The sequence below is a fragment of the Canis lupus genome, chromosome 7 (assembly GCF_003254725.2).
Source record: "Canis lupus dingo isolate Sandy chromosome 7, ASM325472v2, whole genome shotgun sequence".
NCBI classification, from domain to species: domain Eukaryota; kingdom Metazoa; phylum Chordata; class Mammalia; order Carnivora; family Canidae; genus Canis; species Canis lupus.
In genome coordinates, this window is record NC_064249.1 from 43,462,146 (window position 1) to 43,489,882 (window position 27,737).

Here is a 27,737-nt window from a genome sequence, read left to right on the forward strand (position 1 = left end):
TTTTCCAAGTTTCCTCAGAAACAACAACCCACAAATCCATGAATATCAATGAATCCTAAGCAAGATAAATATTTTTTAAAAGTACTAGATATACATAGTTAATGTTGAGCAAACAGCTACTGGAGAAGATTCAACCCTTGAGAGAAGGGAAACTGAGGTATGTTGCTGCTGAGCCAACATACCAAAGATGAGGGGGGAGAAATCTTAAAAATAGCAAGAGAAAAAAAAGGCACACGACAGGAGGAATGATAACTGACTCCTCATCAGAAAAATAAGTTACTAGACAATGAATGAATCTTCAAAGTCCTGAAAGAAAAAAGCCTGTCAACCTAGAATTCTATATCCTGCAAAAAATATCTCAAAATAAATATGAATATTGGTATTTTCTGATAAACCAAAACTGAAAATTTGTTAACAGCAGACACACACAAGGAAAGATATATTCAGGCAAGTTCTTCAGGCTGAGAGGAAATGATACCAGAATGGAAATGATATCATGTAGAAAGGGATGAAGAACATTGGATGGGTAAGTATGAGGCTGCCTTAACAAAATACCATAGTTTGGGTGGCTCAAACAATAGAAATTTATTTCTCCTAGTTCTGGAAGCTGAGAAGTCCAAAATCAAGGTGCCACCAGGGTTAGGTTCTGGTGAGAGCTCTCTTCTTGGCTTGTGGATGGCCACCTTTTGTCATATCCTCACATGGTAGAGAGAGAGAGGGCCATGGTCTCTTCCGCTTTTTATAAGGACACTAGAAGCCCCCATACTCATTATCTGATCACTTCCCAGATAGCACCACACAGGGGATTAGAGCTTCAACATATGAGTGTGGCTTGTGGGGAAGGGACATGTCCATTCAGTCTATAGCAGTAGATAAAGATAAAGTCATGGGATGGATGAGATCTCCAAGGAAGTGGTATGAATATATACAGAGAAGACACAAAGACTGAGCTTCTGGATACTCTTCTCTCAAGTGGTTGGGAATATGAGGAGGAGCCTGCAAAGGAGACTGGTGGGGAGCAGCCTGACAGAAAACGGGAAGAACAGGTGAATGTGGCATCAAGGGAAGTGCATGGTCAACTTGTCAAATACTGCTGGGACTATGAGATCAAGTTAGATGAGGACCGAGAAGGCATCGCTGGGTTTAGCACCCTGGAGGCCATCGATGAATGCATCAGGAGTTTATTTGATGGAGCAATGGGGGTGAAGGCCTGATCTGAGTGAGTTTAAGAGAATTTTGACAATGGAAAAAAGAAGGCTAGTGTCAGGAGAGATGAGGATCAAATAGTTGAAGGGGGAGAGTACCAGAACTCTCTGGTGACTTTTTCACTCTCCAAGCTCTTTACCCAGGGTTCCAGGGTGATTGTGGGTTTTTGTGGTGCACTGCTAGCATGGTGCTGGAATCTGAGGCACTGTCCCACCGTATTGGATATGAACCTGGGTGTGAGGGCCATAAAGCCACATCCAAAGTGGCAGCTCCCTGACCCCCTGCTGCCACGGATGGACTTCTACTCGGCTTGGCTGCTGGCAGGGTTCTCCCACCTGGGTCCTTGAACTCTTGCTCCCTGTCCAGTGGCCTGTATGGCAGTGATTCAGTTAGGATGCTGTTGGCTGAAAAGAACAGAAACCTCATTCAAAATAGACCAAATTGGGACATCTGGGTGGCTCAGTGGTTGAGTGCCACACCCTTCAGCCCAGGGTGTGATCCTGGAGTCCCAACCAAGATCGAGTCCCACATTGGGCTCCCTGCATGGAGCCTGCTTCTCCCTCTGCCTATGTCTCTATGTCTTTCACGAATAAATAAATAAATAAATAAATAAATAAATAAAATCTTTAAACAAACAAACAAACAAACAAACAAACAAAACCCCAAATAGCCCAAGTACTAAAGAAGCTTAAAGTCTCACAAAATAGAAGTCTCAAAATAGCCCCGGCCCCGAGTGGCAAGGAAGTGAGTTACTTCCTGTCTCTGTGCTCTACACATGGATTCATTCACACATTCTTCCCCATGGACTCATTCACACATGCATATATTCAACAAATATTTATTGGGGGCCCACTCCATGCCAAGCACCACTCTAGGGGTTAGAATTACATCAATGTACAGAACAAATAAAATTGCTTCTCTTGGCATTTACATTCTACTTTGGGGAGAGAGATGAGAGACCTCCCATCCAAAAAAAAGGGCACATGTGATAAATGATATGAAAATAGATCCAGCTGGGCAGGGGATCTAAAGCAACAGAGGTTACGTGGAGCCTATTTTATATAGAATGGTCGGAGATGACCTCTCTGGTACAGAAGCATTTGAGCACAGACTTGGAAGGCCAGCCATGTGGATATTTGGGGGAAGGACATTCTAGGCTAAGGGAAAAGCAAGTGTAGAGGCCTCATGGGGGAGTTGCTTGGTGAGTTTGGGGACCTCAGGATGGCTGAAGTGTATGCCTGGAGGGACACAGAGATAAGTAGCAATGGACCAGATCACACAGGCCTTTGGCAGGTGCACTTCATTTTACTCTGAGCTGGAAGCCTTAGGGGATTTTGAGAAGAGGATGCCTTGCTTTAACTTGGACTTAAAGAAACAGTCCCTCCTAGAGGAGGACAAGGACAGAAGTGGGGAGCCCAGTTATGGGATGCAGAGTCAGGGAATACTTAATGTTTTTGATCTGAATAACTTGAGGAATGGAGCTGCCAATGACAGAGACTGCAGTTAAGTCAACAACAGGGGTGGGAACAGTGGGTTTGGGGTTAAAATCAAGAGTTTGGTTTTGAACAGGTTTAAGTTGTGTCCAAATGGAGCTGTTGATTAGACAGCTGCATAGGTGAATCTGAAGTTCAGGGGTGAGGACTGGGCCAGAGATGTCGGCACAGAGATCATCCGGAGGTGGGTGGTGCTCCAAGCCGTGGGTCTGGAGCCCACCGAGGAGGCAGGTGTGGATGGGAAGGAGGTGTGAGGACTAAGCCCTGGGTTCTCTGAAGCTAAAAGGTAAAAAAGATGAATTGAAACTACTGAGGAGGTCAAGAGGAAGTGACCCGTGGAACAGGACAACAAAAGGACAGTGTTGTCCCTCAGACCAATGTTCAGGGAGGCACCTCTCTGTGTCAAACGCTGCCAGTGGCTGAGGAAGGTGAGGACAGATTGACCTCAGATTAAGCCTGCAGGGTGGACTCGGTGCTCAGGAAGACCAGTTTCTGTGGGTGGTGGAGTGGGCCATGAGAGAAGGGCCACTGAGGAATTGGAGACAGAGCAGAGCCACATTTTGGAGGAATTTTGCCCTAAAAAGGAGCCGATGTGAGGTGGGTTGCTGGGGACCAGGGTGGGATCCAGGGAGTGATTTTGGATGGAGAGGAAGCAGCATGCTGGAGTCTAAGGAGAATGATCCAGCAGGGAAGGGAAGACCAAGGGCGTCAGGGGGACAGAGGGGTGCTCAGAAGCAGGTGAAGGGGGTGAGGACTAGGGCACAAGTGGATGAGTCTCTGGATGGGAACCTGAGGAGCTCAGGCCTAGGGGCCGGAGAAGGCGGGAGTGCACTTGGGCCTTGAAGCGGGTGCATTCGGTGCCGAAAGCCTCGCCGGGCTTCTTCTGGGTGCCTCTGCCTCTTCTGTGATTTAGGGATGGGCATTAGCTAGTGCAGAATTGTGGGTGGGGGGGTGGGGGGGCATTTGAGGAGGGTGGGAAAGGCGTCAGGTAGAGAGCAGGGCTGTGGGGGAGAGGTGGGCAGGGCAGGCAGAGGCGTGCAGGGGCCAAGGAGCCCACTGGAGGTGAGCCGCGGGCCTGGCAAGCGACACTGGGCTCCCGTTGTCCGGCTCCCGCTATCGGGTGGACTGTGTTATTTTGCCAAAATACTGACGAGTGCTCTCTGGGGTTGGGAGGAGAACTCTGTTCTGCCCTGATGACATCAGGCTCTGCTGGAAGACTTGCTCTCGTGGGTGAACCCTAAGGGGACGTGCTGTGTGGTCTTTGGAAGCAGAAGCTCTGTGACAGCAGGTGTGTCCAGCATGTTCCCCTTTCTGTCCGCCCCACGCCCAAGGGCCTCTATCCCGGACAGAGGCCGCTGCATCGGCCCGGATGCTGGCCCCCCGGGCGGTGGGGAAGAGCCGCCTGCCCTGCACCTGTTCTCTCGGAGTGAAAGATGAGCCTCTGCGATGACATGGTGTCCGGAGCATGAGCGGAGCTGACGGGCGCACCTGGCTGTGTGCTTCTCCCGCTCGGGTCCCTGCCTGGAGCAGGAGCGGAGAGGGCGCACTGCGCTTTACCCCGCGCTGGGGGCTCTGCTGGAGAGGCCTGTGACAGAGGGCAGGCGGCGGGACGGCCCACGCCTGGTGTGCTAATGAGGCTGGGGCTGGGTGAGAAGGGAAGGAAGGGAGATGCTGCATTCATCCTGAGGTTCCTTACTATACTTATCACTGCAGGAGGGCTGCCAGAGACAATCGCGAGGAAATCTTTCCTTCTCGTGTCCCTGAGGAGAATTGTCCCCGTGCCCAGCTGGATCTTCTGGCAACACTGAGAGTCACCAAGCTTTCTCTTTACAAGGGCTCATTTTAGTTTTTCTTTCCAGCACAGCCTCTGCTACAACCATTCCTGCTCCTCACTTGTGTTTTGTCCTTTTCCGCTTGAAGACTGAAGACAGAGAGAGAGAGAAAGAGGGCACATGCTCCTTCCCCTTTTCCCCCAGTGTTTGCTACCTGCCCCTGAGCCCTAGGGTGTTCTGCTTGGGTGAGGATGGCCCTGTGTGGTCTGCTCACCCCCCTCCAGGTCCTGATCACTGGCTATCTAATCACACAGCTTTGGAAGCTGGACCCCCAGGTCCTTGCTCTGGCCGACTCCAAGCCCGCGCTTCCCCTTGTGCCTAGTAGCAGTAAGGGGCTAGAGGGCTCCCCCTTCTCATGACCCCCTTCCCCTAATTAGAGAAGCCAGTCGAGCCTGCAGGCTTGGGCTCTGCCTGCAGACACGATCTGCAAGTGCTGGCACCAGCCTGCAGGCCCCGTGCCCAGACAGCCCTGGGGAACAGCGGCCGTCCTGCCACCCACCCTTCTGGCCAAAGACCCTGGATGAGAGCCACATGCTCCATGTTCCTTCTCGGCCTCCACCTGGGCTCTAGCACTTAAGAGAGGCTACAGGACCAAAGGGAGGAATGTCCAGACAGGTCCCACTTCCCAGGATCGCAGGTGCGTGCCTCAGCTCGGCGGAACCACCCCCTTGGCTGGGCGTTTCTCCCATAGGAATCTGCTCTCCCTCTGGACTCTGCGAGCCTGCCCGGCACCCTTAGTCGTCCTTGGCCAAGCTCCCACTGGAGGCGGGGGCCTGGCAGGGATGACCCCACAGCCAGCCGGTGGGGAAGGACACGTGCTCCGGGGGAGAGCCGGCCCTCAGCGAGGGAGCACAAGCCCAAGGTCGCATGACTGGTTGGCGGCAGAGCACCCCATGGCCTTGTGACACCAGGTCTACCAGTGCTCCCCTCACTATCTGTCTGTCCCAGGGAGAGGGTCACCGTGCACCCAGCTTGGGGCTGGCCAGCCGCCTTGGCCCTGTATCCTCAGGCCCTCCCCAGTGCCACCTGCCTCCCCCGGCTGGGGCGTGCATGCGTCCCAGGCTCCAGGCTCTTGTAAGGGGAGAGGGAGCCTCCTTTTGTGTTTTGTCGAAGACGAGTGTGCTAATTCTCAACGACCCCACATTTCACCTTGGGTCCCTTTGAACAACTCTGTACTCATGGGCCAATCGCTTCCCGTGGTCTCAGTTTCCTCATGGGTTTGGCACTCAGGGGGTCAGCCATGGCGATTCTGGGAAAACAGGACCCCCAAGTTCATAGGGGCCCCATTGCCACTGCGGGGGAGCAGTACAAGCCGGGCATCTGGAGGGTGTTGGGGGTTGGAACTGACAGCAGTGCCTGCGGAAGGGGCACTGGCTCAAAGCCCTGGGGCTCCGGGCCAGCCAGCCTCAGTTTTCCCAGGTGTAAAATGGGTGTCAGGCCATTTTGCTTCTGTGGGAGGGCCCGCAGGGCTGTAATTACGGCAGGGTGTGTGAAGCCCTGGGAGCCCAGGACGGGCGTCCCAAGGAAGCTGGTGGGATGGCCCCGGGTTTTAACTGGCTGGGAGAGTTGAGAAATCCCTTTAGAAGAAAGGCCTCTGGGTGGGTGGGGGAAGGAGGGCGAATGGCAACCCAGGGAGAAGTGTCTGGTGCCCTTGGGAAGCCATCTCAGCGCACCAAAACCCTCTCTCAGAATGCAATCAAGTTGTTGCTTCTGTTCATACCAAAAGGGCCTTTTTAAAATACAATTAGGCTCTGTTTTATTATGTGTGACAGACGAGGCCATTAACCATTCCGACTATTAAATCAGACTTCATTAAAAAAAATGGAAGTAACTGTAAATTGCCTTGGGTCACGATCGTTTAGAGCCGAGACATTGCAAAGAAAAACATTAGGGAGCTCTCTACCATCGAGAAGTTAATCAATCTGACACCCCTCGGTGGGGCGTGTGCACCCGAGGAAGAGCTGCTCGCTCGCCTCCCCCCAGGGCTGGGCTCCTGGGGCTGGGAGCAGCGGGGGGTGTCCCCCATCCCGACCCCTCGCCGTCCCCTCCACTCCCCCCAGAGGAGAGCCAGGGCGGCACCGAAAATAACCTGAAAATTTGGGGGAAAGGGAATTTCTTTTTCCCAGAGAGGTTTTGTTGGTTTTCTTTTCTGAAAAATTATCTAAATATATCAAATGTGATATCAAGTCATACATAATACATTTTTTTATGTTTTTTTTTTGCACCAAAAAGTGACTTTAGAGCTATAAGGAGCAGAGCTATATATAAGATAATGTGTCTTCCCGACTCCCAAAAGTTGGGCGGGGTGACGTCTGTGCATTTGCTAATTGTCAGAGTTTCTGCTGCTCCCGCAAGGCCTCCAGAGCCTGATGTCAGCTGTGGGTGGGTCCTGAGGGGGAGGCGCCTGCGCTGGGCACATCTTGCCCCCCTCTCCTGTGTGGGGGTGGGAAGGAGAGGATGGAGAAGGCCACTCGGCCAAGAGGGCTGCGGAAGGTGAGAGGAGAGCCGGCCCCCATGCCTCCTCCTCTGCTCTGGGCCCTGCTTTATCTGCAGAGACCCCCAGCCCACACGGCGGGAGGTGGGGGGGGAGCAGGGTCGGGCCTGGGACAGAGCCAAATGAGGTCTCTGGGGGAGGCTGGGTGGCTGAGTTGTGTCTGGGGCAAGTGTCCAGCCTTGAGATGGCACCAGGAAGGGGGTGGGCAGAGGGTATTCAAGGCCAGCCCAGGCAGAGGGGAGAGGGGGTGTTGGGGGTGTGGGGTGAGCGTGCCCATCTGGGAGGCTGTCAGTGGCTGAGAGCTTGTCCGGTGCCTTCCTTCCAGCTCTTTCGTCCTTTCTCTCACCCTGCCGAGCAAGCAGCTCCAGGATGCACCCTAAGCCACAGCTTGCCTTCCTTCTGGTGTGCTCTGGGGGCCTTTTGAGGCCTGCACACCGTGTGTCCCCTGCACAGAGCCTCCCCACTTGCCTAGGCCACCTCTCTGTGCTTGGGACCTCGGCCCCCTGTAGCCCCCATGCTGCTGGCACCGTCTGACACCTGCTAAGTCAAGTGGTTCTACGCCGACAGGCCCCCCTCCTGGGCTTCATCGCTCTGTTCGAGCACAGAGGCCTTCCTTGTCTTCTACGTAATAGCTCTAGACAGTCCCCTATCAAGCCAGGACCTGCTGACCCTCAGGACCCTTCGGGAGCTGTTCCGTCTACCTCTCCTGCCTCCTCTCCTGCAATGCTGCTCCAAGCTCTTAGAACTAGTGCTGTGGCCCCTTCCCATCTTCTTAACTCTGTAGATGCCATTCCCTTTGCCCAATGGCCTGTCCTCCCTTCTCCACCCAGGGAAGTCCTACTGATGCTGTAAGGCTCAGCCCTGGGCCACCTCCTCCTGGAAGCCCTTCTCAGATCTGCCAGGGTTGATGAGTCATGGTGCCTCCCCACCCTTCTTCCCTCCTTCCTTCTTTCTTCCCAACAAATAGCTCCTGCACCAAGCCCTGTAACAGGAACTGAGAATCCCAAGGTGAGCAGGGCATGGTCTCTTCCTTCATGGAACTGGCTTTCTGGGCAAGATAATCAAGCAGTGTGAGCTCAGGAGGGGGTACTAAGTGCCTTGAAGAAACATAAAGCAGGGTCTGGGGACAGGACGGGGAGCGGTAGGGTGTGGCCAGGGAAGGCCTCCAACACCAAGGGGTTTGAGCAGTGCCTGAAGGAAGAGGAGAGCATGGGAGATACCAGGTGTCCCCACAGCACAGCCCAGGGACTGGAACAGCTCTGGGGCCTGCTTTGCGTCATCTTGCCAGAGCTGCAGTTACTCAAGCTTCCGCTTCCTCTGGCTTTGGAGCCGCTCTGGACCCACCCTGGAGCCTGGCCCTGCATTGGGCCCAAGAAGGCACATGCCCACAGGGTGAGGAATGAATGGCTGTCGAACGTAGGTAACGACGAGTGAACTTTGGGACTTGTGCTGGCCACTGCGGAGTCTGTCTGCAGGCAGCCACTTGTGTGCCCGTGCCTCAGGAAAGGTGACAGAGTGCTCCCTCCCAGAGTGCTCCCTCCCAGGAGCTCCGCTCCTTTCCTGTCTTGTATGCGAAGCGGACCTCCCAGAGCATACCTGGAGCCTACCCGGCTGGCCTTGCACTCTTCTTGCCGGCCCTGCCAACACTGAGAGTGACACAGGTGGGCTTCTGGGTAAAACTCTGAGAGTCTGGGACTCAGGTTCCATGGGCTCTGGCCATAAAGGAGCATGACTTTGAACATCTGTGTTGTTTTCCTTGTTTGTATTATTACTTCATGCATCATTTTCTGCTAAGATGGGGCTTGATGCATTGGAGAACCAGGCCTCAGACTTGTCACCTTTTTGGTAAGAAGTCCGAAATGACCGTCCTTAGAAATGTCAGCCTGGGGCAAGTGAAATCTAAATGATTAGGCTCACAGGTAGTGACATGTATGTGATCAGCTAACCACTCCTGACCAGGGGGTCACACGATCTTGCACCCGTAGAAGCAGGCAGACCCCGTTGGGTCTGCCCTCGTCCCTGCCACTGAGCCGGAGGAGGAAGGCTGGCTCCCAGGGCAGCTGAGCCCCTCACGGTCCTTCCCTGTGCCGCTCACCAGCACACCTTCGAGGGAGCGAGCACCGTTGCCAACTATGGTGATTTCAATCTTTCTGTGTTTCCTTCCTGGAGACCAGGACCTCCTGAGGTCTGTCCATACAGAGCTCCTCCCAGGCACTCCTCGGTCAGTTTCCTTCACAGGCTGCTCCCCTCAGGGGAGGAGTGAGTCACTAGATCCATCCCTGGACTTCTGTGGAGGGGCTGGGGGCAGGGGCCCGGCTTCCCAGGGCTGGGGGGTCCCACTAGTGTTTTCTTTGGCTTTCTGCTCATGGCTCAGTAAAAGCAGACTTCTGTTCTAACTTGGAGCACGTCTAAGTGATGGGCCAAGCCTGGCAGGCCTTGGGTTTTGTCTGGCAGGGAAGGAGATTTTCACAGCTCCCTGCCCTGGGAGGGCCACAGTCTTGGGAGGATCAGACTTCTTGCTCAAACCTGCTGTGGCTGGTTAACCCTGCGACACCAGGAGAGGGCGCCCGAGGACCGGCCAGAGCTGCCATCCTAGGGTCTCTTCCCACTACCCAGTCCACCCACCCCCTACCAGTCCCCCAGCCTTTCTGTTCCTCTGACCTTAACCCTTGACTCCCAGAGCCCTGACTGGGGAGCCTGATGATGCAATGATGGGCTCCGGTGGAAACTGTCTTTAACAAGCCAGGTAGTCCTTGCAAATCCTGGCTCTTCCCCGGCCCCCCACAGTCTTTACCTGGCAAGTGGGGATTAAAAAGAAAAATGGGGATCCCTGGGTGGCGCAGCGGTTTGGCGCCTGCCTTTGTCCCAGGGCACGATCCTGGAGACCAGGGATCGAATCCCACATCGGGCTCCCGGTGCATGGAGCCTGCTTCTCCCTCTGCCTGTGTCTCTGCGCCTCTCTCTCTCTCTCTCTCTCTCTCTGTGACTATCATAAATAAATAAAAATTAAAAAAAAAAGAAAAAAGAAAAATGAAAAGAACCACCACTCGGTCTTTCCAGCCTTGTGGCGCATGAACTTGTTTGAAGCTCCAACCAGCTGAGGCTGAAGACATGGCTTAAAAAGTGCAGGGCACCATGCACATAGAGGCTCGTGGCTCCTTTTACGGTTAAATAAATGCACGGCCATCTGTAGGCAGATAGCCCATGGCGGGATGCATCAGCTTTCAAAAAGGGGGGTAATGAAAAATATTTAAGTCAAGATTAATTTTCTGAAGCAATAATGAAAAACAAAGAGGTTAAGCACTAGTAGTTAACCAGAAACAGTCCCTCGTCTCTTTTTCTTTGGCCATGTTATATAAATAAATACTCAGTTTACAGAAAAAGAGGAAAGGTAAAGTGTTTATTTGTGAAATAAGCAGAAGGCAAGTTGTTGAAATATTGACTTAAGCCTGTCCTTGTGGCTATATCGCTCTGGGAATTCTCCAGTCTGAAGTGGTGTCTTCATGCAACATTGCCATGCTCAGGGACGTCCGTCACTCCTGGGGCCTTGTCTTTTGTTCAGAGGTGGCCTCTGGCTCTGGGGACCTGGGTCCCTCTCTTCAGTATCATTGTGACTCCCAACTCGAGTGCAGGGACACGTTACTTCACGGCTCCCTTGTCCTGGTCGTCCTGCAGCATTGGCGAGTGGTCGTGGCTTCAGAGTTTGAAACAAGAATTAAAATCTGTATTCGCCAAGTGGTGACCTGGGAGGGGACGGTCTTACAGGGTTTCTTCAATGGGCTCAGTGCTCATTCTCCACTACCCTTTCAATCAGACCTTACTGTCCTCAACTGTCCTATGTGCCCTTCCATTCTGGGCATCCGAGGACCAAGTGTCCTGCTCCCAGAAGAGGGAAGATGGGCCACCAGCTGGGCCCTGGCCTGCAGGCCTCTCAGCCTGGCTCCTCCACACCAGCTCCTGCTCTTCCTTCCCCCATAACAAGAGGCAGCGGGTCCCTTGGAGGCTCACTCCACTGGTTTGCAGACCCCATCCTGCATCTTGATTTCTCTGCTCCTAGACCAAAATGCTTGGTCTCTCCAGTTGCAAAAGAAAACCTTATTGCCAGCAGCCTGCCTTCTGCTCTCCTTCCCCATCAGGTTTGTTGGAGGAGGTTTCTACACATCTTCCTGCCCTTTCTCACCCCTCCTGATCCTCCGTTCACTGCAGGTGGATTCTTGCCATCGAACCTGACCTGTTTTCTTGGCATGGCCTTTGCTGGGGTCACTGGTGGCCTAAGAGGCTGGAGTCCCCAATAGGCCGGTTGCCACCTTGTTCCTTCTTCGGTCCCCTCCCTCTCATGGACTTCGGGGACCTTGTACTACTGGCTGAATTTCTTCCTCTGTTTCCTTTGTAGGCTTTTCCTGTTCCCCCGTCAGACTGCTAGATGCTGGAGCTCTTTGAGGCGTTCCGTTGCATCTGTGTTTTTCTTTAAATCTTCTCAGTATAGAAAATTTCGGACGGAGATAAAAAGAGAAAGAATAATATAATGAACCCTTAAGTGGCCACCACTCATCTTCATCAACTTAAGGCCCAAATATTCATAATTTTCATTCTTCCCTCCGTTTACTTTGAGGTGAATCCCATGCTACCCATTATGTTATGTGTAAATGTTTGATATGTTCATCTAAAAAAAGACAAGTACTCCTAAAACAAATAGCCTTAATATCAGTAACACACCTCAAAGCTATTTAACAATAACTGGTTAGGTCCTTGGGTTCTCTCTCCTTGGGAATCTCACTGACATCCCTGATCTTAAGCAGCCTTCATCAACCAATGACTTGCAGGCTTAACTCTTCAATCTGGATCTTTCTTTCAGGTCCAAAACCCTATTTCTAATTCTCTATTTAGAAATTTCCTTGTGCTGGGCTTGGAGGTACCTCAGATATAATGTGTCCCAGACAATGCTGGTGATTTTTATCCTCACTCTGCTCCTCCTCTGGGCAACCCTGTCCTGGCAAATGTACCAGCATCCCAGGCGTTGTCCTTCAGCCCTCCTCCATTAAACTTCACCCCACCTCCAATCCAGCACGAGGTCCTGTGAATTCTTCCATCAAAGTACATACAGACTGTGTAGTTTTGCAGGGGTCCGCCCTCCCACAACCATGGGTCATCACCAGGAGCGCTGTGCTGGGGTCCCTGCCTCTGTGAATGGGTGGGGCCTTCCTTACAGGCCTCTTCTCTCTCATTCTTCCCCTCCCCACTGGACTCTGCAAAATCCACAACCCAGACTCTGTCTTCTGGCAACGGGGAACATCTTCCCTAGGAGCCAGGAGAGATTCTGGAGTTACTGAGAACCAGGACAAAGATATAAGGTCAGACTCCTCTGTACTTCCTCTTGGACCTCTTGGGGGGGAGCTACCTAAAGATTTAGTCCCTTCAAGTAAAACCATGATAAGACACTTCATGTCACTGCTACTAAGGGGACATGCAAATTAAAATCCTGGTGAGTCACCATTTCATGCCCACAAGCTTGGTAAAAACTGAAACATTGGATAACGCTAAGTGTAGACAAGGAGGTGGTGAGTTCAAACGCTTACAAGAGGGGAGTGTAAATCGGAGAAACACTTTTAAGAACAGTTTGGCAATCGCTGGAAGAGCTAGAGCTGCCCCTGCTTCAGGGACCCAGGCGTCCTCACTTCTAGGCGAGGACCCAGGGAAACACAGGAGCCTTTGCCAGTATGAGAAGCTTCTAAGATCGTTTGTAACAAAAAAGTCGGAGGTGGGGGAGGGGACAACCAGAAAATAACATTTTGACATTGTGGCCTATTTATATAACAGTCACAAGAATGAACCACAGTCACATGTTTCAACGTGAATACAAACGAAGACCTGAGGCTGAGTGGAAGAAACAAGTCCCACAAGGAATGCCCACCAGGCTCCCATGGGAACAAACCTTGAGAACATGCAGATCATGCTACAAACATGTCCAGATGCATACATGTGCATCAAAAGTATGAATGGTTGCCACTGTAGGGTAGAGGTTTCTTCTGGGAGGACAAGGATGGCAGGAGAATACACAGGGAGCCTGAAGTCAGCTATTGTCCCAGGTCTTAGAGGCGAACATCTTTTTTTTTTTTTTTTTTTAGATTTAATTTATTTATTCATGAGAGACACACAGAGAGGCAGAGACACAGGCAGAGGGAGAAGCAGGCTCTCCACTGAGCAAGGAGCCTGAGGCAGGACTTGATCCGAGGACCCTGGAATCATACCCTGAGCCGAAGGCAGGTGCTCAACTGCTGAGCCACCCAGGAGTCCCTAGAAGAGAAATCTGAAGTAAATACGGTTTTATGGTAAAATTGGTAAAGCCAGGTAGTGGGAGGATTGTTATTGTCTATCCCTGTCTGTATGTTTGATGTTGCCGATAAGATCAATCAGGTAATGGACACGGCTCCTTAGACATGTGCAAGAGCAGAGGAGGCATGGGGGATGGTTGCTCTCCAAATGGCTCACCTGTCCCAAGTTAGGTGTTTGTTCCCCAGGGACGTGCTCCCTCTTCCTTGAGGAGCATAGTTGGGAAAATCTGAAGTGCAAAGCGGGAACAGCCACACTTCTCCCAGGCTAAGCCTCTCCGTAGAGTGCTTTCCTTGACACCACAGTCTACACCTGGTTCTTTGGTCTGGGAAGGGGCCCAGTGTCAGCCTGCTGCACGCTGACGGGGTGTTCCCGAGCCAGACCAGCCGGGTAGCATGCTGGTGCTGCCACTAACGTGCGGGACATGGGACAACTTACTCTGCTCTCCGTGTCATGGGATGTGGGGAGCTCAGGCAGCCGGGTGGCCCAGGCGGCTGGAGCGGTGAGCAGGGGCAGCTCATGGGCAGGTGACTTTCATCCTCTGCTGGACGGGGCTATCTGGCCCAGATGGGCCAGACTGGATCTACCTGTGACGGCTGGAAATGGCAACCTCTGTCTGCATAGGGAGCTGAGCTCCTCTAGCATCAGCCCCTTCCAATTCACATGTGCGCACACGCAGGGGGCACCGGAGAGTCTATTTCAAGCAGGTTTGCTGCAGATGGTGGCAGACCTTTGGCTGGGGCAGGAGAGAAAGCAAGGGCTCCCCAGCCACTTGCAGACCCATGGGCAGGCCCTGCCTCTGAAAACACTTCCATGGGGTTCCCTTTCTGCAGCAGGAGTTTAGGGGACATGTGGGTAAGCTGCCACCTGACTGCTGAGCAACCAGAATGGCCCCGGACCCCGGGCATCTCCAGGCTCCTCCTGCCTCTTAAGGTACTAAGGCCACACCTCTGTGGCCTCCAGAGCCTGAAGACACCACATGGTCCCTTCCATCCTGTGTACTTCATCCACCCCTACATACTTCCACGCTTGTAGGCCTTGCTGAGATGGTGGGAAGGGGGACTGTTATGGGCTGAATTGAATCCCTCCCCCCCCCCCCCAATTCTTATGTTAAAATCCTAACCTGCAGAACCTTAGAACGTGATCTTATTTGGGAATAGAGTCACTGCAGTGGAACCAGCTAAGAGGGGTGGGCTCTTCTCCAGGACAACTGCAGTTGGGAAACGTGGGGACAAGGGCACATACAGAGAAGGCCAGGCGAAGAAGTCGGGGGTGGGAATGACGTGTGTATGAGCCAAGGAAGGCCAACGGCTGTGCTGGAAGCCACCGCACAGCCATGAAACAGATGCCTTCAAGGGCCTTGGAAGAACCAACCTTCCCGACACCTGGATCTCGGGCTTCCAGTACCACACCTGAAAGGCAGGACATTTCTGCTGCCGAGACTCCCCGGTCTTGGCAACTTTTTGACAGCAGCCGTGGCCAGCTAACCCAGGGACGACTACTACCCCTTTATGCTGGAGGCGCCAGGGACCCCAGGGAGCTGTGACTTGCTCAAGGTCACATAGCTGCTAAGAAGACTGAACTAACAATTGGTTTCCCTGGATGTTTCATGCTTTACGTAAGCGATTCAGGGATTTCTTCAGGGGCTGGGAGGAAAAACATGTTGCAGTTTATTCTCCTATTCAGCACGACTGGTTCCAACTGCTTTCTGGGTGGTCATCCCGAGCTTGATCTAGATGGTGTTTGGGGAAAACAATACTTTCACTTATCACCTGTACAAGATCACCTAACAAGCCAAATTAATGTGATGGGACTCGTCGTAAAGACTGCAGCCTTCAGACACGCTGGCAGCGTGCTGGGTAATTAGAACGAGTCTGGCATGTTTGGCAGCTTAGGTTACGGTACCTTCGGCATTTTGATGCAGCCTTAACCTTGTGATCCAGGCGTCCTTTCTGCTTTATATTCTTGGGTGTGGATGAGTCTCAACTTCTTGTGTTGGGAACAACCCCACCTTGTCCCTGTGACTCCACCTGGCGGGTTCCCACACTATACTGGGTAAACTGTCAGCGGGAGCTTCGGGGCGCTTAGAGGTGGGAAGGACAGAGCCACTAGTTAGGGGGACTGCAACATGTACCCCAGCTCCCGCTGTCTGTTCAGAGCTGTGTGACCCCAGCCAAACCATTTCCCCTTCTGGGTCCTGGTTTTCCCACCAGGGAGATGAACTCTTTCCAAAGTGGGAGAAGGTGAGAGGTCTGCAAAGAAGGTAAAAGAGGCCAAGAATGGGGCTGACTCACCAGTTATGTCTGGTGTTTAAAATTTCCATATAGGGACACCTGAGGGGCTCAGTCGGTTAAATGTCTGCATTGGGCTCAGGTCATGATCCCGGGGTTCTGAGATCCAGCCCCATGGCATCGGGCCCTCTGCTCAGAGAGAGGAGCCTGCTTCTCCCTTTCCCTCTGCTTGTGCCCTCTCGTTCTCTCTCTTTCTCTGTGTGTCAAATAAATAAACAAAATCTTTTTTAAAAAAATATAATTCCTTATAAAATGGTGGGTTTTTCTCCACCACGAGCCTCCGCGGGACTCCCATACAGCAAGCATCCATCAGTCCAGCGTGGGCCTGTAATATTTTTGCCCATGTGCACTGCACCCTCTCAGGTGAAAAAGGCAGGAAACATGAATTGATTATTTGTACAATTCAATTGGCAAGCCACTCTTCAACTAGACATCTTTTGGGGTCTGATTGGTCTGATTTAGTCTTTTTGGTCTGATTAAAAGGCATCTTTTGATTCTAAAAGGGTGATGAACAACTGGGCTAGAGGACCTGCAGGGGCTGCCCGCTAGAGAAGCCCGTGATCCCTCTGCAGGAATTGGTGTGTCCTGAGGCTCGTGATCCAGGTGGTGGGAGCCTAGCCTCTGGGACCCATCTTTTGTCACCTGCTGTGTCCCCCTAACTTCCCTCCCTCCCTCTTCGGGTTACACCTGAAGGTCATCTGCTGGGAAAAGTGCTTCCATCTCCAATCTGTTGTTGGTTGCTAAGATCATCCTTGGCAATTTCTGTAAATATCTTCACATCGAGAATGGCTTCTGAATAGGTCTTTGGGTTGTATGTGGAATTAGCTTCCCCACAAATCCTTGGGCATCAGGATGGAATCATGTAGGGCCTATAACTGGATCTGGGGCCACAGATCCTTCCAGCCAGTGGTCAGGACCTCTGAGTCGGGCGCTGCGGTGTCAGGTTCAGCAGTGAAGCGTCTCCCTGGGGGAATCAGGGATGGTCCCCATGGGTTGTGAGGGGCTGGGTCAGAAAGCAGACGCGGGGCTCACTGATTCTGTAAGCAGGGCTCCCTTCTCTGGGATGGTGCCCACCACTCACCTCACCCAGGGGGCTGGTCAGAGACGGACTCGGAGGGCAGGGCTGGCTTGGAGCTGCCTAGTCACCAAATATAACCTTCGTGGGGAAGGAGAAGTGCTTTCCTCAGCTCAGGAGGTGTCCAGGGGAGAAGCAAGGGGTAAGGCCAACTTTGGAGGCAGGTGGAAAGGTCTGCTTAAGGTGTGGGTTTGGGCTGACCTGGGTGGTCCACCTAAGGTGACCCCGGAGACCCTCTGGTGCAGCACGGAGAGCCACGAAGTCACTGATGTTGCTATTGTCCATCCACTTCCCTCCTTTTCCTCAAATGATGGAATTCTCTCCCCCACCTCCCCCCGTTTTTTTTAACAGTGAGGTGCTTAGCTGTCCCTCACAAAGGCTACTTTTCCCTGATTCTCTGACTGTGTGATCAAGTCCTAGCCACTGGGATGCAACCAACAGTGAGGACATTTTCTCAAAGAGAAGGAGTATTCCTTTTTTTTCCCCTTTCCTTCTTGCTGGAAGGCAGATGCGATGACCAGTGTCAGAGCAGCAATCTTAGCCTTGAAGTGCTCTTGTAAGTCACGTCTGATGGGACCACAAAATAGAAGGTGCCTCTTCATGACGCTGTGGGGCGTCACCCCCGTCTTGGTCCACCTACCTCTGGACTTCGGTGTGAGACAGAAATAAGTAGCCATTGTATCTTTGGGGTTTCTGTTACCTTATCCCAAATTACAGAGAAAATTTGTTTCATTTTTTTTTTACAGTTTTTTTTTTTTTTTTGTAATTCTTCTGATTACTTCTCGTGCTGGTCTGTCCTGAACACCTCTCTAACACTTGTTAAATATCCCCTGTTTCAGCCAAGAGAACATCACTCAGTGAGGCTCAGAATTTTTGGCAGGCACAGCACCTAACTGTAATTTATTGACATTGTTTTATTTCTATGGTCTTTATTTTTAGGTTACAATTTACTTAAGGTAAATGATACTCTTTTCCATTTATAATAGTGAACATGAGATCACTTTCCTTTTAAAATAATTTATTTAAGCAAAAACAATTGAACTGATTTAAAAGATAGTAAGTGACTAAGAGTACAGGTTACAGCAGTGTGGGCAGAAGCAAGGAGGTGGCTGGAGGCTGACTACAGCCGGGGAAATAGGGGGATAGATTGTGCCACTTTGGAAAGAATTATCTAGGTATTTCTTTCTTAGGTATTTTGTGGTTCTTATTTTTGATGATTCAAAGTATTCTTGCAGTGGAGCCAAGCTACCTAAGTCTCTAAGGCAATAATTTGATAGATGCTCCCTCAGACCAAGCATGGAAGTTAAAAAGTGTGAGTGCTGAGGCCAAACTTGCTATGTTCAGTTCTTGGCTCCTGCAAAGACTAGCTGTGAGACCTTGGGAAAATTACTGTACATCTCTGTGCTCACCATCTCACCCCTATGATAGGGTTGATGTTGTGGAGAGGATTAAATGACCAACTTTCTGTAAAGCACTGAACTGAGTATCTGACATACATTAAGTATGCAATAAATGGTAGCTGTTATTACTATGGTTATGTCTGACTTGAACACATCGAGAAGTCAGTCTTGAAAGCTTTATAGTAAGCCCTTGGGTGTAGAAAAACTCTGTGCTGACGCTCAAGAAGTTTTATATCTTCAAGGAAGAGTTTCCCCAATTTTTCTACCAATATTATTTCTCTGTTCCCGCTCTAATCCAGGATATCACACTGCATTAGTCTTCACATTTACCTTAATTATTGCTAGTCTGTTCCCCATTCTGTTCTTGTCTTTAATGACCTTGCCATTTTCCAGGACTATTGGTATTTGGTAGAATTTGGTAGAATTTCCTGAAGTTGGTTTAGTAAAATGCTTTCTCATGAGTAGGCTGGTGTTATAGATTTAGGGGAAAGATACCCAGAGGTGACATGTCCTTCTCGCTGCATCATATCACAAGGGTGTATGTCAGTATGTCTTATTACTGGTGTTATCAATCTTGAGCACTTGCCTAAGGTGGTGTCTGCCAGGTTTCTCCACTATACAGTTAGTAATTTTCTGTCTTCATACTCTATTTGTTGGAAGAGAGCCTAAATTCAGCCCATACTCATGGGGAGAGAAATTAAGATCCATCTCCTGAAGGGAAGAGTATCAGAGAAATATTTTGAGGAAGATATTTTGAAGCTATAGCCTGTTTCTTCCTTAAACTTTCACCCACTGATTTGAGCACTCATTGGTGGATCTTGCCTGTAGCTATTTTTAGTGGGATGTTCCAATGATGTTTTCCCATTTCTCCAATTCATTCTACATTTATTAGTTGGAATTCTTATGAAGGAGGAGGTGTCTCACTTATTGCCCATCCCCACATCCCCTTCATTCATTTATTCAATTATTCTTTTATATCAGTATGGACCAAAAGTTATTTATTTTATTATCTAAGGATATAATTCAATACTTATATATTTGGAGCCTTTTTAGAATGGCCTGTGTCCTTTGACATGCTCCCATAACTTTTTTGTGCACCTCCTTACTTTCAGGTACTGCAGGGTGCTCAAAGTTCATCTTGTATTTTCCCTGTGCCAGCCCTGGAACCAACCATTCCTCCAAGGAACCCTGATTCCTTTCCTTGGAGAATGGTATATAGAAACCAACATCTGAGCACTAGGTTTCTGATTGCTATTGGGGTGTTACTGCTTCTAAATCTTTTCAATGAATAGATTTAGGAATATATGTATATATACTAACTCATGTGAACCCATCTCTCTCTCTCTCTCTCATTATCATCATCACAAATGAGTTTCTACTGATATCTCCAACACTAATCTAATACAACTGAGTTTCTAGCCTTCCTTTCTCTCTCTTGCCTATTTGTAACTTTTTTCTCAAATAGTGAAAAGCCTTACTTTCAGAACTAATAGCATAATGGAGAGAACAGAAAAAAAGAATCAGTGGATGTAAAGGTATAGCAATAGAAATTATCCAATCTGAAGAAGAAAGAGAAAAAAAGATTGAAAAAAATGAACAAAACCTCCAGAAATTATAGGACAATATCCAAAGATCTCACAACCACGTTTTTGAAGTCTCAGAGGAAGAGGAGAGAAAGAATGGGGCAGAGAAAAATATTTGAAGAAATAAAAACTGAAAATTGCCTCAATCTGGTGAAAGACATAAATTTATAAATTCAGAAATTCAGGGAATCCCAAGAAGGATAAATGTAAAGAAAACCACACCTGGATGCATTATAGTCAGAATATGGAAAACTAGAGAGAGAAAGAATATTTGAAAACAGCAAGAGAAAAGCAACACTTGACATAGTGGGAAACAGTAATTTTGACACCCACCGACTTTTTTTTAAAGATTTATTTATTTATTCATGAGAGACACAGACAGAGGGGCAGAGACACAGGCAGAGGGAGAAGCAGGCTCCTTGGGGAGCCTGATGCAGGACTCGATCCCAGGACCCCAGGATCATGCCCTGAGCCAAAGGGAAATGCTCAACTACTGAGCCATCCAGGCACCCTGACACCCACCGACTTTTTATGAGACAACATGGAGGACAGAAAATAGTGGAATGACATCCTTACAGTACCAAAGGGAAAAATTGTCAACCTAGAATTCTATATCCAGCAAGTATATCCTCCCCCAAAAGAAAGTGAAGTAGACATTCTTTTACATTGCCAGCAGATCTTCACAGGAAGAAAGGCAAAGCAAGATCTTCGAGCTGAAGGGAAATTATACCAGAGGGAAACTTGGATCTCCAGGAAGGAATAAAGAACATTGGCAATGGTAAATATCTGGGCAAATTTAAAGAACTATTTTAATTTTATTTATTCCTTTTGATTTCTTTAAAATGCACATGATTATTTAAAAAAGAAATTAGAAAAAAAAGAAATTAGAATAGTGTATATGTAGATGTGACAAGTACAGCATAAACAATGCTGGGGGTGGGCTAGTGTAAGGGATAAATGATGCAACTATACAGTTGTAAAGTTTCTACATCTTCCATGAAATGATATAATAGTAACTGAAAAATCAAGGGTGTATGCTATAATCCTTAGCACAACCTCTAAGAAACAATGTACATATTTATACTGAAGAGCCCACTAGATATATTAAAATAGAATTCTAAAATATATGTAAATGGCCCAGAGTAGGAAGAAGAAGGGGAACAAACAAACAAACAAACAAACAAACAAAAAACAGAGGAGACAAACAGATAACAAATAATTACACCGTAGACCTAATTCCAACTGTGTCAATAATTTAATTAGTGGACTCAGTGCTCCAATTAATACAGAGTGATTCTCATTATGATCACCATCATTGTCACTGGATTTTAGAAGAGTGAAGTCATCCTTCTGATCTGGTTAATCTTTGAGAATATCACTCAACCCTGAGTATCCAGGGTTTGGCCTTGGATTATCTGCTGCTTCTGGAAAAACCTTCCTTGTCTCCCCACCAGGGAGGGTGCTCCTGAAGGGACCGTTTGTTCTCTAAAGCCCTGCTGATTTCCCAGGCCTGAGGATGGAATTGGTCTTGACCACATGAGGTCATCCCAGATTCAGTCCCCAGGAGAACACAGCAATCATGGACTCCAACCTGGCAAATGTCTCAGTTTCCCTTAATAGAAATCTCTCATCTGAGATTAGTTTTTTTTTTTTTTTTTTTTTTATTTTTTTATTTATGATAGTCACAGAGAGAGAGAGAGAGAGAGGCAGAGACACAGGCAGAGGGAGAAGCAGGCTCCATGCACCGGGAGCCCGACGTGGGATTCGATCCCGGGTCTCCAGGATCGCGCCCTGGGCCAAAGGCAGGCGCCAAACCGCTGCGCCACCCAGGGATCCCTGAGATTAGTTTTTGAACATATTTTTTTAAAGGTAATTAACGTGCACATTACATATTCAGAAACTGTGCAAAGAGTTTTTCAGTTAAAAGTCAGCCTCCCTCCTATGCTGAACTATAAATCAATAGACACAATGTTTTGCTATGTGTTCATCCTGAACCCCCTCCTGAGGGACTAGTGACGGGGGTTGGGGTAGGGCTGGACATACCAGCAACAGGAGAAATCAGGTTCTACATTCTTCTCTACTCAAGCAGATATCTGCCTCATGTTCTTTTTTTTAGCCTTTGAAACCAACTTCCTGGAATCCTGGTAAGCAATAATAGTATTCCAGAAAGCTTGTTTTTATGGAGGAAAATCCAGCTAAGCATAGTGGCCTGGTGCTGCCAGCTTTTATAAAATACGGAATTTGCATCAAGAGGAAAGACCTTCACCACTGAGAATTAAAGGAGTATGGGTGGGGATGTAGCTAGAAATAATCTCTGTTGGGTAAAATTTAGAGGTTAAAAAAAAGCCATTGGTAAAACAGTCTTTGATACTCAAATGGTGTGAATTGATTCTCTTCAGAGGACGGGAAAGAGGAAAAGCGAAAAGGTCATGGAATCCGATGGAACTGGTTTTTGTTCACATTTTGCCACGAATAGCGGTGGCGAGTCACTAAACTCTATGCCTCAATTTTTCTAATCTGTAAAATGATCCTGGCATGTGGTAAACATCCAGCAAATACAGTTTTCCCACCCAGCTCTTCGGTCTCCCTGTGTTCTGCTGTTTTCGGGTTACCCGAGGACAAACCATGCCTGACCCTACTGGACTAACTGGACGAGATATGGATTTGGCTGATGCTGTAGCAGCCTCTGATGATGGCTCCAGGTGTTCTCATTCTTGTCTGGCCCTTGGCCCTGGGACCAAGTGGCTGGGACATGGTGACTTTCTCCTGATGAATGACTGGTGAAGATGATGGGATGTCACTTCTGCAATCAGGTCATCCAACGATGGCTTCCATCTCGCCACCGTTTTGGCTCTGTGGCCTTGGCTCACAGGAAGTAAGGCAACCTGTGATGTGAGGTCCACTTGCCAGGGTGGACGGCGGTCCTTGCCAGCAGCCACAGCCATGGGCTCGAAGTGAAGCCTTCCCTGGCGGTGCCTGGGGAGGGTTCAGGCCCCAGCTGGCACCTTGACTGCAGCCCTTGAAAGGGCCTGATGCAGAGGACCCTGCTCAGCCATGTCCAGATACCTGGTCTGCAGAGGCTGTGGGAGAGAAAATGTTTTAAGCCACAAAGCCATGGGGTCATTTTATGTGGTAAAAGGTAACTAATATCTCAGGAATCTGCAGTTTGGAGAGGACTCAGCAAGGATGGCGTGTCCGTCTTTTCCTTGTCAGCTGGGTTTGCATGTGGAAGCTGGAAACCACAATCCTGTACAAGCTCTCTCCTTCCTTCCTTCCTTCTTTCCTTCCCTCTTCTCTGCCCTCCGTCCTTCCTGCACTTGTCTGGAGGTTAATGCCGCCTGGGGGCTGAGACCTTAGGTCGTTGTTGGCTGGAACATGTGCATGTGGCTCCTCCAAGAGGCTTGGGTTTCCTTATGACAAGAAGGCTGGGTCCCGAGAAAGACAGAGGGAGAGAGAGCTCCAGATCAGACATAAGAAAGGAAGAGAGGGACAGAGAGAGGGAGACAGAGAGAGAGGAGAGAGAGAGAGAGAGAGAGAGAGAGAGAGAGAGAGAGAGGGAGAGCTCCAGATGGAAACTGTGTCCCCTTTCCTAACCTAGTGTCAGGAGTACAACATCCCTTCTCCTGCATCCTATTCATTAGAAGAAAGACCCGAAGGCTGAGCAGTATTCAAAGGGAGAGGAATTATTATTATTATTATTTAAAGATTTTATTTATTTATTCATGAGAGACACACAGAGAGAGGCAGAGACACAAGCAGAGGGATAAGCAGGCTCCTCAGGGAGCACGATGCAGGACTCAATCCCAGGACCCCAGGATCACGCCCTGAGACGAAGGCAGATGCTCAACCGCTGAGCCACCAGGTGCCCCAAAGGCAGAGGAATTAGATTCTACTTTTTTAGGAGGCTTGTCCAAGAATTTAGAAGAGCCTGTGGGGTCAAAAATATTGGTGTAGCCCCCTTTGGGAAATGCAATCTGCCTCGTTGGGGGCAACTCAGTCTTCCTGCTTTTTTTTCTTTTCTTTTTTTTTTTTTTAAAGATTTTATTTATTTATTCATGAGAGACAGAGAGACAGAGACACAGGCAGAGGGAGAAGCAGGCTCCATGCAGGGAGCCCGACATGGGACTTGATCCTGGGTCTCCAGGATCAGGCCCTGGGCTGAAGGCGGCACTAAACCCCTGAGCCACCCAGCCTGCCCCATTCTTTTTGCTTTCATCCGATGTCCCCTCTGTCCTTGGTGTCTTACTCGAGTTGGTTCCCTTTAGAGGACAAAGCACCCGAGTAAGAGAAGATTTCAGAAAAGTCTCTTTCTTGAGTGGTTCCATCTGCCAAGGAATCAACTCGGCCATACGCTCCTTCGTTATTAGGAGGGCTCCCTGCTTTGTTCTCCTCTGAAGCCACAATTGATGTGATGTGCCAAGTACACTTGGGGAACCCGTCCCTGGGACACGGTGAAGCCCTGAAGCTCACTGACTCACTGGAAAGCCACTTGCTTGCAAATGATTTCGACTCATTAAATTATGACTTACCAGGTCGCTATGTGAGCAAATCTGCAGAGGCAGCACTACTTGGTGAGAGACAGAAATGAAGTAGGGGAGGGATAAGAGATGAAAGAGAGAAAGGAAAAGAGAGAGACAGCGAGCGACAGAAAGAGAGAGAGTGAGAGGAAGAGAGATCATCAGATCAGACGTCAGAAAGGAATCCAGGTAGATGAGCAGGATTAAAAATATGGAAACAGGAAAAGAATGGAAAACGTGAAATGTAAGACAGCAATGACCCAATCCTACCCAGAATAAGGAAGTGGGTATATTACTGTTTTTAAAAACCAGCTTTATTGAAATATAACTCACATACTACACAATTCACTCGCTTAAATTGTGCAATTCAATGGTTTCTCGTATATTCAGAGTTTTGCAGCTATCATCACAATCAATTTCAGAACATTTTATCACCCCACAGGAATCTTGTACACACTGGCACTCACTCCCCATCCCCCTCCACCCTTCCAGCCCCAGACAGCCACTCATCTACTCTGTAGATTTGCCCATTCTAGACATTTCATATAAATAAAATGATATAATATGTGGCCTTCTGTGACTGACTTCTTTCAATTGGCGAATGCTTTCAAGAGTCATTCATGGTGTAGCATATATCAAAACTCCATTCTGGGGGCTCCTGGGGGGCTCATCAGTTAAGGGTCTGCCTTCAGCTCAGGTCATGATCCCAGGGTCCTGGGACCGAGCCCCCACTGGGGCTCCCGACTCCACAAGGAGTCTGCTTCTTCCTCTCTCTCTGTCTCTCTCTTTCAAAATAAATAAATAACATCTTAAAAAAAATACTTCATTCTTTTTACCACGGAATAGGGTATCACAGTTTACTTCTCCTTTCTTCAGTTGATGGGCATTTGGGTGGTTCCTATTTTCTGGCATTATGACCAATGGAGATGCGAATATTCGAGTACAGGTTGGAGGCCTGTTGTCACTTCTCTTGGCTCTATACCTCGGGGTGGAACTGGGCATCACGTGATCACTCTATGTTTAACATTTTGAGGAGGTGATAATTTGTTTCCCGAAGTGACTGAGCCATCTTACATTCTCACCAGCATTGTATAAAAGCTCCAACTTCTCCACATCTTCGCCACATCCTCTGTCTTTTGGATGATAGCCATTTGAGTGGGTGTGAAGTGGCATTTCATTGTGGCTTTTTTTTTTTTTTTCCTTTTTTTTTTTTCTTTTTTTCTTTTTTTCATTGTGGCTTTGATGTGCATTCCCCTGATGGCTGACAATGTTCCAAATGTTTTCATATGCTTATTGACCATTTATAAATTTTATTTCAAGGAACAAGGAACGTCTATTTAGACGCTTTGCCCACTTTTAAAATTCAGTTAATTTATTATTATTAATTATTTCTTTTATTGTTGGGTTGTAAGAGTTTTTTTTTTTTTGTTGAGTTTGGATACAAGTTCTTTATAAAATACATCATTTGCAAAAATACCATCCCATTTTGTAGGTTTTTTCCTCCCTATTTTCTTGATAGTATTGTTTGCATCACAGTTTGTAATAGTGAGGGAGTCCATTTATTCTATTTTTTCCTTTGGTCACTTGTGCATTTGGTATCCTATCTAAGAAGATTTTGCTTAACCCAAGGGCAGGAAGATTGACCACTATGTTTTTCTTTATGATTTTTGTTGTTTTAGCTTTTATGTTGAGGCCTTTGATCCATCTTGAGCTAATTTTTGTGCGTAAGGAAGGGGTCCAACTTCATTCCTCTGCATGCGGCTCTCCGTAATCCTTGTGCATCCACCTTATAAATACTTGCTTAGTTCAGGAAAAGTGAGATCCACTTTTCCCTAAGTTCAACCATGTTTTAAATGTGAGATTTCTATGACCGCTTCTCTTTCATCACTTTCAATTTGTGTATAATGTGAATATGGGCACATTTCTAAGATAAATACTTGGGCCTCAGTCATGCTATCTATGAGGAAAAAAAAAAGGTGATACTCTTCCCTGGCTGCTCATTGGAATCATCTAGGAGCTTTACAAAGTACCCAAGGCAGAGTCTTATGCCCAGATATTCTGATTTAGTTGGTCTGGCATAGGTAAGGTCTGAGCATGAATATTTTCCCAGGTGTCTCAGGTAATTTTGTTGTGCAGCCGGGATCATAACCCCTGCTCTAGAGGGCCTCTTTGGGGCTTTCCAGGTCTGTGATTCTGTGGTTCCATGGCCGTGCTCAATAGTAGGACCCAACTGAGTTTTGTAGTGAATACCCATGCTGGAGAGCACACCACAAGTAGATGGTGTTGCTCTGTGGTTTGACAGGGCAGATCTGCCCATCTCTTCCAAGAGCAGGTGGCAGTGTTCCTGCACGGTCCCCGACCCCTGTCGTAAACTTGAGGGTGCCTCTGAAACAGGGCAGACCCCTTACAATGTTTGCAGGGCCACTGCTCCAACCACCTCACTGGCTTCCACTGGCCGCCCTCCTTCATTCTTGCTGTTCTTTACGCCTGAGTGCTGTCCTTCCCCTCTCCACCTGACTTCCTCCTACTCACCCCCCATCTCGGCTTAAACATCACTTCCTCAGAGAAGCCTTTCTTCTTTCCTCTCTTCTCCTTTCGACCCCCCTTTATATATTCCCATAGCATTGTAGTTTGTGATCCATGTCCCAACTGTGATTGATTGTGAGGGTAATTACCTTCTAGGGTGTCTTTCTCACTAGGTTCCAAGACAGGGACCAGTCCATTTTGACAGCCACTGTTGTATCCCCAGTGTCTAGAATAGCGCCTGGCATATACGTGGCTGTCATCTAGGAAAAACTGCAGGATAAATAAATAACCTTGTAATTGGACCTTGTAATGTGGGGGAGAAGTCTTACCTCTGCTCAGGGCCCTCTCTTTGGAAGACAGAGTGGCCCCCAGGGTACCAAGAAGGGGGAAGTTTTTCCTATGTCCTCAGTTGAGTCTATGTGCTGGGGCATTTTTCTGGGAAGATGGGCAATAGTTTTCCTCTGATTCTTAAAGAGGTCTGTGGCTTCCAAGAGGTTAAGGAGGCTGGCCTGGATTTTTCTCTGTTGAGGTCCCTCTGCTTCAGGCTTTTTCTGAACTTTAGAAATAATGTGTTGTCTTGGAGCCCCTTGGGTGGAGTTATAAGCAGTGGCTGGTTCCTTGGGGCCACCTGGTGGTGCTGGGGTGTGTGGCATCCTTTGGGCAATAGGGAAAACCCCAGGGCCAACTTCCTGTCTGGACATGTTACAGGGAAAGGGTCCAATCCCGTCCTCTCCACCTATTCTGCACTCAGCTTCCTCTGGCCCCCCTACTAGGCCACATGGGAGTCCAGAGACAGGAACTAGTGAGCCTAGGTCTGGTCTGGTTGGAGGCTGTGCCAAGGGTGGCTTTGGCTGGGGAGGGAGGAGTCTCTGGCCTATGGTGGCTCAAGTCCCTTACCAGACTTGAGAACAAAGACGTGGCTTTGTGTCTCTCAGTGGGCTTCTTTGAGTCAGCTCCTTCACCCTGTTTCCATCCTGAGAGGCAGGCATC